This window comes from Phascolarctos cinereus, unplaced genomic scaffold, assembly GCF_003287225.1.
Source record: "Phascolarctos cinereus isolate Bilbo 61053 unplaced genomic scaffold, phaCin_HiC Scaffold_2;HRSCAF=192, whole genome shotgun sequence".
In the NCBI taxonomy this organism is placed as follows: domain Eukaryota; kingdom Metazoa; phylum Chordata; class Mammalia; order Diprotodontia; family Phascolarctidae; genus Phascolarctos; species Phascolarctos cinereus.
In genome coordinates this window covers 26777285-26789925 of record NW_027555625.1, presented here as the reverse complement: position 1 = coordinate 26789925, position 12641 = coordinate 26777285, and the positions used below count along the sequence as shown (strand labels likewise).

Below are 12641 nucleotides of genomic sequence, written 5' to 3'. Positions count from 1 at the left end.
CCAACATTGAGGGAGCACTAGTAACACTTGTACTTCTCAGGCCATGTAGAAATAGCTTAATGAGTTAAAATGTGAAATGCTAGGTATCAATGATTTCTCATCTGTAGACTATCCAGAAGTGACCCCAGATGGGCCTAGATCTTTCCCCATGGATATAAGCATCCTTGGATTCCCGCTCTCTCCACCCTGCATCGCTCCACTGAACTGAATATGTCTTAGAAATCACATTTGAAAGCACATTTCCTGATAGTGGCCATGGGTCCATTGGTGTTGTTTGCCCCAGGCACCAGCACTGTTCTTAGGGCTGGCTCTGCTAGAGGATGATCTCATCACTGCTGGCTTCAAGCAGGATGAAACTGGAGACATCTGTTCCTAGTTAGCAACACTGGACCAAACGCATCACCCTGTTTGCATCTGCATGATCCAAGCATCCAACCTCTGTCTCCATGAGGTGGATATCAGAGTGGAACAAAGAGTACAAGTACTATCTTTTGGTTAGAACTGAAGAGAGTCAGCATAACAATTACCTCTGTGTGACATCTCATCATTCTCTTGAGCCAAAGATTAAGGAGAAAATATCCACTCCCTTCAGCGTTGCCATTTGGTTAAAATGGAAGTATTACGGTAGTCAATAGACACTTATTAATCACTTACGGTGTGCCAGCACTGTGCTAAGATAAGAATATGAGAATGACTGATTTTTAGAGGATGTACTAAATGAATAATGAAGCTCTTTGAAGAAAGATTGTGTACGACAGAGATTAAGACTGAATCTGGGGTTTCATTGATCTGGGGGACTCACAGGTGAGAACACTGTTTCTGCTAATACAGGTCCATAACTTCGCTACAAGCTGGTAGGCTGAGTGATTTACCTAGAGTCACACAAGCAGTAGGTCTCAAAAGTGAAACTTGAACCCAATTCTTTCTGGATTTAAGGACAGCTCATTATCTACTAGATGATAGTCACTTTCAGCAACATTATAATAGTCATGATACTGAAAATAAATTTCAACCAATCAAACAATAAGCATTCATTAAGGCAGGCACCATATGTAATGGGGCACCATTAACAAACAACATAGGACTCTCAAAAGGTGGCCTCCATTTTATACACCAATAAAGTTAGCAAATGTAAATCAGAAGCCAATTCTTTGGGGGGAAAGAGACATGTCAAAACATAATAGCTATCATCACATCAGAACAGCTGAATCCTAGAACTTCAGCACCAGAAGGATAATGAGTAGAATAACTCAACATAGGATAGTTCCTTCTAACTTTTGTAGAATTTATGCAAATTTTCTCTCTAACCTGAGATTAAAGTCAAAAATCTCAGGATGTTGAATGTATTGTACAAAATAAAAGTTTACAAACAGAACTTCACTCTGGACAAAACAACTGAACTCTAAGAAATTTAATACTACTGAGATTATGTGACATTTCTTATTGGACCCTCAAATTTTATCTACTGTCTCTGAGCACACATAAGTGTGGATAGATAGATAGATAGATAGATAGATAGATAGATAGATAGATAGACAGACAGATAGACAGATAGACAGACAGACAGACAGACAGACAGATAGATAGATAGATAGATAGATAGTAGATAGATAGATAGATGATAGATATAGATATAGACACATAGGTCTATATATCTCTATAGTAATGTACATCTCTGTATAGCATATTTTTATAATCAATTTTGCCAAGTATATTAACAAATTTCCAATCTCTCCTGCAAATAGCTTGTTTGTATACAGTTGTTTGGATGTTGTTTCCTCCCTTTTTAAATTGAGCTCATTGAGAGGAAACTGCTTTTTAATTTTTTGAATCTTTATTGCTTGGGTAGGAGCTTAACAAAAATTTGCTAATAGCAAAAGTTCTTAAACCTTTGCCTTCTGCATCTCATTGGCATTCTTTGGGGCTATTTTTTTTTGTATTTGCTACTCAAGAAACATCTTTGGCAAGAAGCCATAGCAATATTGTAACCTCACAATAAGTACAGAAAATGGACCCATCCCCTGAAGCATTTTTGCCTGGCATTCATCCTTTGTGATGTCCAAAGGTACTAAAGACAAATGAAGTGGGCAACTGCTTTTTTATCCCATTCACTAGTTTATGTCCCCTGAGCAAATTGAGCTAAAGAGTGGAGAATTGCCTTCCCCCTGCTGTACTAGTGAAATGTGACCTTGAAGAAATATTTAGTTTGGGTTGGAGTTCTCGGCTATTTGCTTAGGACAGATCTAAACGGTGGGTCTTTCGGTGAGCTGTTCAACACATTTCTGTTGTTTTCAGTGCCCTCAATACCTTCCATCCACTTGGTGTCTCCCTGATCCTTTAACCTCTTCTCCCCCATAACCATCACTATGTCCATTCCATGCTGGGTAGGACTCAAGAGAGCAGCAAGGCTTTCTGAGGCACTGTAGCTGTCTTTGGGCTGACTCAGTTCTGCTGCAGCTACATCAATAGCACATATATTTTCCTGTGCTTCATACTGCTCTCCTCTTCTACTCTAGGAGAAAAAAGGCCATGGAATTTGGAAGCGTGACAGGAGGGTACCACCTACTCAGCTGGTGCTAGTTTTGGGGGCCAGAAATGTTGAGTTCTGCTTAATTCCCTCTATATGCACTACTTGTCTCAGCCTCTACCCTTATTCATTGCCAAGGACTTTGTTCACAAGTAGCCATCAAACTAACCCTTCCTAAGGCTTTTAAAAATTTTTTATATTATTTAATTTATTTTTAACTTTCAACATTCATTTCCATAAGTTTTTGAGTTTCAAATTTTCTCTGCCTTCCTCCTCTACCTCCTTCTCAAGACAGCAGGCAATCCAATGTAGGTTCTGCATATACATTCTTATTAAACATATTTTCATATTATCCATGTTGTAAAGTAGAATTAGAACAAGTAGAAGGAACCATGAGTAAGAAGAAACAAAAAAAGAGAGAAAATAGTATGTTTAGATCTACATTCAGACTCCATAGTTCTTTCTTTGGATGTGGATAGCATTTTCCATCATGAGTCTTATGGAATTGGCTTAGATCCTTGTATGGCTGAGAAGAGCTAAGCCTATCAAAGTCAGTCATCACACAATGTGGTTGTTACTATGTACAATGTACTCCTGGTTCTGCTCACTTCACTCAGCATTAGCTCATATAAATCCTTCCAAGTTTTTATGAAGTTCGCCTAATCATCATTTCTTATAGCACATTTCTTATAGCACATTCATATACCACAACTTGTTCAGCCATTCCCCAATTGATGGGCATTCCCTCAATTTCCAATTCTTGGCCACCACAAAAAGAGCTGTTATAAATATTGTTGTACATAAGGGTCTTTCCCCCACTTTTATGATCTCTTTGAGATACAATTCTAGAAGTGGTATTGTTGGGCCAAAGTGTATACACATTTTTATAGATCTTTGGGTATAGTACCAAATTGCTCTCCAAAATGGTTGGATCAGTTCACAACTCCACCAACAATGCATTAGTGTTCCAATTTTCCCACATCTTCTCCAGCATTTATCATTTTCCTCTTTTGTCATGTTAGCCAATGTGATAGGTGTGATGTGGTACCTAAGAGTTGTTTTGATTTGCACTTCTCTAACCAATAGTGATTTAGAACATTTTATATGATTATACATAGCTTTAATTTCTTCATCTGAAAACTGCCTATTCATATCCTTTGACCATTTATCAATTGGAGAATGACTTGTATTCTCATCAATTTGATTCAGTTCTCTATATATTTTAGATATGAGGCCTTTATCAGAGACATTAGTCGTAAAAATTCTTTCCTAATTTTCTGCTTCCCTCCTAATCTTGGTTGCATTGACTTTGAGCAAAAACTTTTCAATTTAATTTAATCAACATTATCCATTTTGCATTTCATAATGTTCTCTATCTCTTGTTTGGTCATAAATTATTCAATTCTCTATAAATCTGAGAGGTAAACTATTTTTTGCTCTCCCAGTTTGCTTATTGTGTCAGCCTTTCTATCCAAATCATGTGCCCATTTTGACTTTATTTGGGAATACGATGTAAGAGATTGGTCTAATGCTGAATTTCTGCCAAAAAAACTATTTCCAGTTTTCCCAGCAGTTTTTGTCAGAGAGTGAGTTCTTAACCCAGAAGCTGGGGTCTTTGGGTTTATCAATCAGTAGATTACTATAATCCTTGACTACTGTCTTGTGTATCTAACCTATTCCACTGATCCACCACTCTATTTCTTAGCCGGTACCAAATAGTTTTGATGAGTGCTGCTTTATAATACAATTTAAGATCTGGTATGGCTAGACCACCTTCCCTGGCATTTCTTTTCATTAGTTCCCTTGATATTTTGGACCTTTGTTCTTCAAAACAAAACTTGTTATTGTTTTTTTCTAGCTTTAGAAAATAATTTTGTTAGTTTGATTGGTATGGCACTGAATGAGTAAATTAATTTAGGTAGAATTGTCATTTTATTATATTTGCTAGTCCTACCCATGAGCAAGATTTTTTTTCAATTATTTAGGTGTGGCTTTATTTGTGTGAAAAGTGCCTAAGGCATTTTTGAGGGGTTTGAAGGCTACTGGTTAAGGTAGTACCCTTCCCCAGTTTATTTGCTTTTAAAAGGAGCTTCCACCAGGCTAAAAAAGGCTTCACAACACTAAAGTAATTCATCAATGACAGAAGAAATTCAAATACTATTGCAGACCACCAGAGATGATATTTTGGGACATGTTATCATCAATAAGCTCCTTTAAAAACATATCACATGGGTGGCATGTCCACATGAGAGTAAAGCTTGGGTTTCTCTAGAGGGGCAAACTCTAAAATTGGAAATTTGAATACGTAAGTGATCATATTGCTGTGCCTATTTCCAATGTTTAATTTAGCCACTTTTGAAAATTAAACCCAAAGTCTCAATTCCTTGATTCATAGGTTAGTTACCCAGGAAAGTGCCAGGGTACTGAACCCAAGGAGAAGTGTTGACAGATTGTCAGAACAGCAGGCAGAGCTTTGAGAAGATAAGGTGGGAGGATGATGCGCAAGAGAAGAAGACGCAAAACTCATTCTTTGCTTCATCTATGGAAAGTACAAGAAGCTGTGATTAATTTTAAGAAGGAAGGTTATATCTTTGCAAACTTTGTCAGGAAGTCAATTATATAATTGTGAGTTAACTATTCTCACACCCTGACTAAATTAAGATATCTGTGAAGCCAGATTTATTTTTTTCAAATTGATTCAGATGAAAGTGTTATTAAATTTTATTTAAATTGTTAAGACTCAGAGTTACCTGATATTAATATACCCTAAGGAAAATGGTAACTCTTTTTTCTTCCTAGGGTAGATATACCTTACTGAGCTTTATGACCTTGGGCCATTATGACTGACATTACTGATCTTTCAGACTCCTGACTGGAAAATAAGGTGTCTGGATGAAATTATCTCTAAGATCTTTTATAGCATTTGGTGATCTGATGAGACTAAACACAATCCTTCCAGTCTTGAAAAGACTAATATACCTCACTAAATGTTCTTATTATTAATACACAGAGAAATTTGGACATGGAGGAAATCTCACTTGTTTAGCACAGCTTTTTAAAATATAAATCATCTGTGATACTTATTGGTTCTATAATCTCATCAGTGTAAGTCTCTCCTACAGCTCAATTCATTGACCAATTGTTAATTAATAATTGTATATTATTATTTTAGTTTTCTACAAGCCTCCAACCATATTACATAAGGCTACAAAAGAAAGATCTGAAAAACAGCTGTATGTGTGTATATGTATATATATATATATATATACATATATACACACACATACATATCTGTATGGATATATGAATGCACGTTTGTATAATGCAAGACAATGATGTCAAAGTGGAAAGAAGCTTTGATATGCACAAAACTGAAACTCTGTTCTTTACGATGTGACCTGACTGATGCAGATGACCCCTCAATGCATGACAGAATTGAGTTCAGAGTTTAACATTTATCCAAAACTCAAAGGGAGCCCTGCTAAATTGTCTTTCAAGCTAAGGAGAAAACAAAAATTACTTCAACAATATTTGATACTTTGACTTACTTAGTTTATATTAAATTGAACATATTTACAAGGAGCCTACTACGTTCAGATGAATGGGAGCAAGGAGTGTTTCAGTCACAATAATTCACCATTAATGTAGTACTTGAAATATTACAGAAAGCCATTCTACACAGTGAGGTATAAAGGATAGATAGCATTTCCTCCAATTTACATAAAATGAAATTGAGGATCAAGGGGTAATAGGACTGCCCTTGGCCACATATTGAGTATATGTAACAGCCAGGAATCAAATCTAGGTCTGATCTCAAGCCAAATATCCTCTATTATCTTCCAAAAGTTCTGTCCTAAGGGATCTTATATCCTAGGAGGAAGATATGGACGACAAATAACTATAACCCTCCAAAAAGCACATGATAACAGCATAAAGAAAAAACAAAATGTGTGAACTCTAAGGAATGGCTCAAGGAAGAGCAGAACAAGTAGGCTTTACAGGCCAAAGCTCAATTTATAGAAGTTGGGAGGAGATAACTTTCTAGTCATAGGCAAAAACAGAAGCAGACACAAAGAGAGGTAGAAAGGGATGGAATGAGTGATTCTGTTTGTCTGGAGAAAAAATACAGAGAAGCATATGGATAGGAAAAGACAAGTCTGGAAAACTAGGGTAACATCGGGCTGTGCACCAGACACTGACACATTATCATCATCAACATCAAAATACCAACAAGAACAAAAATAGTATTTACATAGTACTCTAAGGTTTGCAAAGCTTTTTTAATCCTCTCAAAGTGTCTGAGAGGTAAGTTTTATTCTTATCCTCATTTTACAGATTAGGAAACTGAGGCTGAAAGAGGTTAAGTTACACACAGTGTCACACAGCCAAGCAAGTGCCTGAGGCAGGATCTGAACTCAAGTCTTTCTGACTCCAAGTCTAGCATTCTATCCACTGTGCCACCTAACTGCCTTATTGCCTTTTACATGCCCATGACTTCCCAGATCACTTCTTCACTTCTACCTATGTGACTTTACTTTCATGATGGTATAGCCTCCCCTAATGCAGCCTCTTCAGAAACATGCACCCCAGCTCTGATCTCTTCAAACCTGGACCAATCCATGACTCCCAAGACCACTTTTCCTCTTGCCATCATACTAATCTCTTCCTCCCCCCTTCCAGCTCCCTTTTAGGTTTTCTCTTCTACTAAAATGAGGTCAGGGAAAGTCTTGCTTTTTGCTTTAATTTGTATCTTCAGTGTTTAACACAGCACCCAATCAGACATATTCTCCCTTCTTTCTGTCTCTGTCTTGCTATTTCTTTCTTTCTTCCTTCCTTCCATTCTTTCTTTCTTTCTTTTCTTTTTTTCTTTCTTTCTTTCTTTCTTTCTTTCTTTCTTTCTTTCTTTCTTTCTTTCTTTCTTTCTTTCTTTCTTTCTTTCTTTCTTTCTTTCTTTCTTTCTTTCTTTCTTTCTTTCTTTCTTTCTTTCTTTCTTTCTTCCTGTCCCCTTCTCTGTGCCTCTCTCACTATTTCTGTTCCTATGTCTCTGTCTCTATGTTTCTTTCTTTCTCTCTCTCTCTCTCTCTCTCTCTCTCTCTCTCTCTCTTTTCTCTCTCTCTCTCTCTCTCTCTCTCTCTCTCTCTCTCTCTCTCTCTCTATCTATCAAAAGGACTACTGAATGATTTTGAACAAAGAAATGGCCTGAGCACATCTTTTCTACATAATAAGTATTCATCTTGGAAATGATTTGAAGAATAAATGGGGCGGGAGAACATAGAGTTGGGAAAACTGTTAGGAATCTATTGCAATTTTCCATCTTGGAAATCACAAAGGCCTACGCTAGGGAAGTGCTAGTGGTGGTGAGAGACAGGACAGGAAGCATGCAATCTCCGAATTTGAGTCCCACCTAATCTTTCAGCTCTGGCAGCAAAAGAGGATTTGGCTCTTCCCACATCATAGGGTTTCTGATTTTCTTATAGTTGTCAGGAAATATTATAGAAGTCAAGATTACTACAGATAGGAATTTATTGGATCCCACTTAGCAATTTACTGGTTTTAAAATGCTGAAATGAGTTTTAGGAATATAATTTTTCTCAACTATATTTTCTAATTTTATTTCCTTTCAGCTCCATGTTGTTGTCAGTCATGTCCAATTCTCCATGCTCCCACTGGTGTTTTCTTGGCAAAGACACTGGAGTGATTTTCTATTTCCTTCTCCAGCTCATTTTACAAACAAGGAAACTAAGGCAAATGGAGTTAAGTGACTTGCCCAGGGTCACACAGCTAGTAAGTGTCTGACGCCAGATTTGAATTCAAGAAGATGAGTCTTCCTCACTCCAAGCCAGGCACTCTATCTACTGTGTGTAGCTAATATAGCACAAAACATGACAGCTGACAAATCCAAACTTCAGGGTAAGGGAACTAGATAACACAGTGGATACAGCACTGGGCCTGGAGTCAGGAAATCCTGAGTTCAAATTCATCCTCAGACACATAATAGCTGGGTGACCTTGGAAAAGTCACTTAACTTTATTTTCCTTATCTATAAATTGGGGATAACATTAGAAGCTGCCTCCCAGGATTGTTGGGAGTCACATAATATTCGTAAAGCAATTTGCAAATCTTAAAGTGCTATACAAATACTAATTATTATTATTAATGTTATTATTACTAAGTCTACCCCCCAAGTTGTTGCTGCTATCAGGTGTTCTAAAGGCCTGTGTCAATGGAACCTCTTGATATACTCTGAGGCTAATAACTTATAACTGTCTGATATCCTATTCATTTACAAAATCATTTTCCTAAGTTTTGTAGAGAAAATGTAGAAGTGAAGTCTATATTTATGGTTGAGATAAATCGTAAGAACTACCCCTCCACCATTAAGATTAATGCTTCTAACACAAAGTTTGTGTACAATAACAATTCAATTTTTTAACACAGTATCAAAACTTCTCAATCCAATTTATTTCATTAAATAACATCTTTCATTATTTTTCTTTCTTTGATAGTTCCAATTTTCCTTCATCTTCACCTGATAAAGAAAACAGCCATGTGTAATTAATGATTTCCTGTCTCATAGCCAGCAATTTTTTTTCTTAAAATTATATTTAAAGTGTAACATCTCAAATAATGCCATAGTGTGATATAAAGATTTAGCAACACAATAGAAAATATTGAACTACTGAACTGAAAATGAAAAGATGGTTTTCTTAAGTCTTCGATGGATACCTACTAATATAATTATAATTACATGTATTATTTAATATCTTATTGAGACCAGTGGGAAGTTCTATTCTATCACACCTGTAAAAGACAGGTAAAGAAGTTTAAGTATCCATTCAGTAGAATTTTGTCCTTCACATATTGGGAGTCTATAAGCCAAAAGAATAATAGATCCTATTCTCTCAAACAATGAGCCACAGAACACACCAGAGAAGATACTGATTGGAGGCTCACATTCCAAAAGATGCCAGTTCTAAATTCCAACTCCAACTCCAAGAGTCAGAGGCACCGTGGCCAAGCGTTTGACTTGCTTCATGAGGATCTGAGCTGGAAACCTGTTTTGAATATTTCCTAGATATGTGACCCTGGTTCACTCACCATCTCTGAGTCTCAGTTTCCTCATCTGTAATAAGAGTAATAAAATCATCTACCTCACAGGGTTACTATGAGGAACAAATGAGCATTATATGTGAAGCTCTTTACATATCTTAGAAAAAGTATAAATTTTGAGGGCCAGCTATGAACATTTTGTGAAAATATGGATCTGTACTTGTATCAATATAATGAACTCTCAGTGAGAAACTTCCTCTAGATTGAAGATCAACACTATTTTATAATTTATAGACACTAAGAGGTTAAGAGAGCTGCCCAGAGTCATGTAATTAATATTTGTCAAAGGCTGAACTTGTACCCAGGTCTCTCTAATATGAAGCCAGCTCTATACCTCATTGTATACATCATAGATTATTAATATTGTAAAGTTTATTTTCTTATCTTGTTCAATGTATTTCAGACTGAAATGGCCTTGGGACAAGTCATTATTCCATCATTATTATTTTATTTTTCATGTTCTGCAAATTATTGCATAGGTGTTTAAAATGACTGGGAATTTTTGTTTAATAAATTTATTAAGATACACTTTCATATTCTGCAGGTTCACCAAAAGCATTTGGAGTACAACTTCAGGAAAATACAGGATGATAGAGATGCTATGTACATGAGGCCATTTACATATGATTTTGATTTCATTTGCTAAATCACTATAGTATCTATTAAAACCACCCTTTATTAGTATTATTATATCAATGTTAAGTCCAAAAGAGCAGATCTATCTGTAACAATTATCTAGTTCTAAGAATTCATTGGCTGAATTCTCTCAAAAATTAGATCCATATTTATATATGGGAATATGCCATCTGTTGGTCCATGAAACATGGCAAATTTCACATGTATCATTCTAGCCATCAGGTCATGCCTAGATGTATATTTAGTAGATATTAAGGTTTATTTTTTTTTCTTTACAAGCTACAGTGATACGCCTAGCTTTTTATTGTTTTCTCACAAAATTTTCAGGGAATCACCAAATATGAGCTCCTTAAACCTAAACCTCTGAAAATTCTGAAGGTGGGTAACCTGGCTTAGAATTTCCATAATAAATTCCTCCATATATATATATATATATATATGTGTGTGTGTGTGTGTGTGTATGTGTGCGTGTGTGTATATATATGTGTGTGTATATATATATGTGTGTATGTGTGTGTGTGTGTATATATATATATATATATATATACCATTTATTCAGCACTTCATCACCATGTGATCAGGGTCCATCTAGAGGTAAACTATGATTACATTAAATAAATCTGATAACATAGACCCATTATCAGCCTTTATTCTCCTTGGAAGGAGGGATATTGGCTTGTTCCTAAAGTATTCTGTAGATTTGGATCTGTTTATCATATTTTTAAGCACGTGCCATCTTCTGGTGTTAAATTCCACCTGTTTGTGGCTGACTAATTTAGTTGGTTACCGTATAGTGTTAATGAGGTCATAATAATGTGTTCAATCACAAAGCACACCAGTTAGCTTGATTATTATTCCATGACAACTGATGTCACCCCTAATGGCAATATGAACTGGTTATAAGTGGGTTGGACTAAGCAAGAACATGTGAATACGTAAGTGTAAAATGTCAAATACTAGCCAAGCAATCCAGGGCACATCTGCTACTGTAAGAGGATTAGATAACTGGTGCCATCTTTACATAGGAAAGACTATATGTCATACTAAATGTTGTTCTTCCAGTCTATTGTATCACCCTGAAATCTACTCAATCCTCCCTTTGTTTTATTCATTTCTTCTAAGTTGTGAAATGCTAGATATGGGAAGGGAGGCCAAAAGTTAAATAAGCTTGCTTAATAGTCTAACACTTATTTCCATTTTTCCCTTTATTGTCAAACAATATGCTCAATACTCTAAAACACACAGTGATAAATAAATATAGTCTTTACACCCTGGAAAAGAAGTTTACCTAGAAAGATCACTTACTGGACAAATTGCTATACCTTGCATCAGCTAAAGATGCCATGTGATCCTCAAAGACAGCCCCGTGCAGAGCACATCACAGTAATTGTTCATGGAGGTTAATGAGCACATCGACAACAGTGTCACGGGTTGAATTTGAATGTGGAAGCTACCGTCCTCATAAATAACAAAGGGAAAAAAAACAACGTTCTTTGTTCTTGCTGCTGCTTGGAATTCAAGATGTATCAAAGACTGAAAACTAAGGGGGAATCAATGGATAAGGAAATTGCTTTAGATAATGGATTGAGTCTGTTTGTATAGTTATGACTCTAGCGTTCTCTCCTACTTAGCATCACCTCTGCTATTTTGGCCTGACTGAATCTCAGTTGTTTCCCCTTGCCCACCTTCTTCATAGATGTTAACATATAATGGGATAACTGATAATAATAATAAAAACAATAATAATGTTTATATAGTGCTTTTAGGTATACAAAGCACTTTATACAAGTTAAATAATTTGAACATCACAAAAAACTTCTGACCTAAGCAATATTATTCCCATTGTACAGATGAGGAAACTAAAGAGATGGTAGTTACCACATGCCTAGGATCATGTAGCTAGTAAAAGTCTGAAGCAGGATTTGAAATTCTCTCATCCTGATTCCAAGTCCTACTCTCTATCCACTATGCTATATAGCTGCCTTTACTGATGAAAGAAAGAAAGAAAGAAAGAAAGAAAGAAAGAAAGAAAGAAAGAAAGAAAGAAAGAAAGAAAAAGAAAGACACATACATGTACCTATGAGTATATACACAATATATAATTTTATGTATATGTATGTGTATATACTCATACGTATGTACAAGGCATGTATATATGTACAGAATATATTGTGTCTATATGTATTGTTTGTGTGTATATGTGCATATGTGTGTGTATCTATACACACACCGGTGTGTATTTGCACATATATGTATTGTATATACATATATTCCAAGGAAAGAAGATAGAGACAAACTTTAAACCTTAAGGGACAGGATAGGAGAAAGAATCAAGAAAAGAGATGTTTAAGGAAAAACAACAGAACAT

General features: G+C 35.8%; 1 protein-coding gene across 1 annotated transcript in view; it reads right to left on the bottom strand.

Annotated features, from left to right (window-relative positions):
* LOC110218426 (catenin alpha-2) overlaps positions 1-12641 on the bottom strand; it is a 1469797-nt gene that overhangs the window by 1214596 nt on the left and 242560 nt on the right.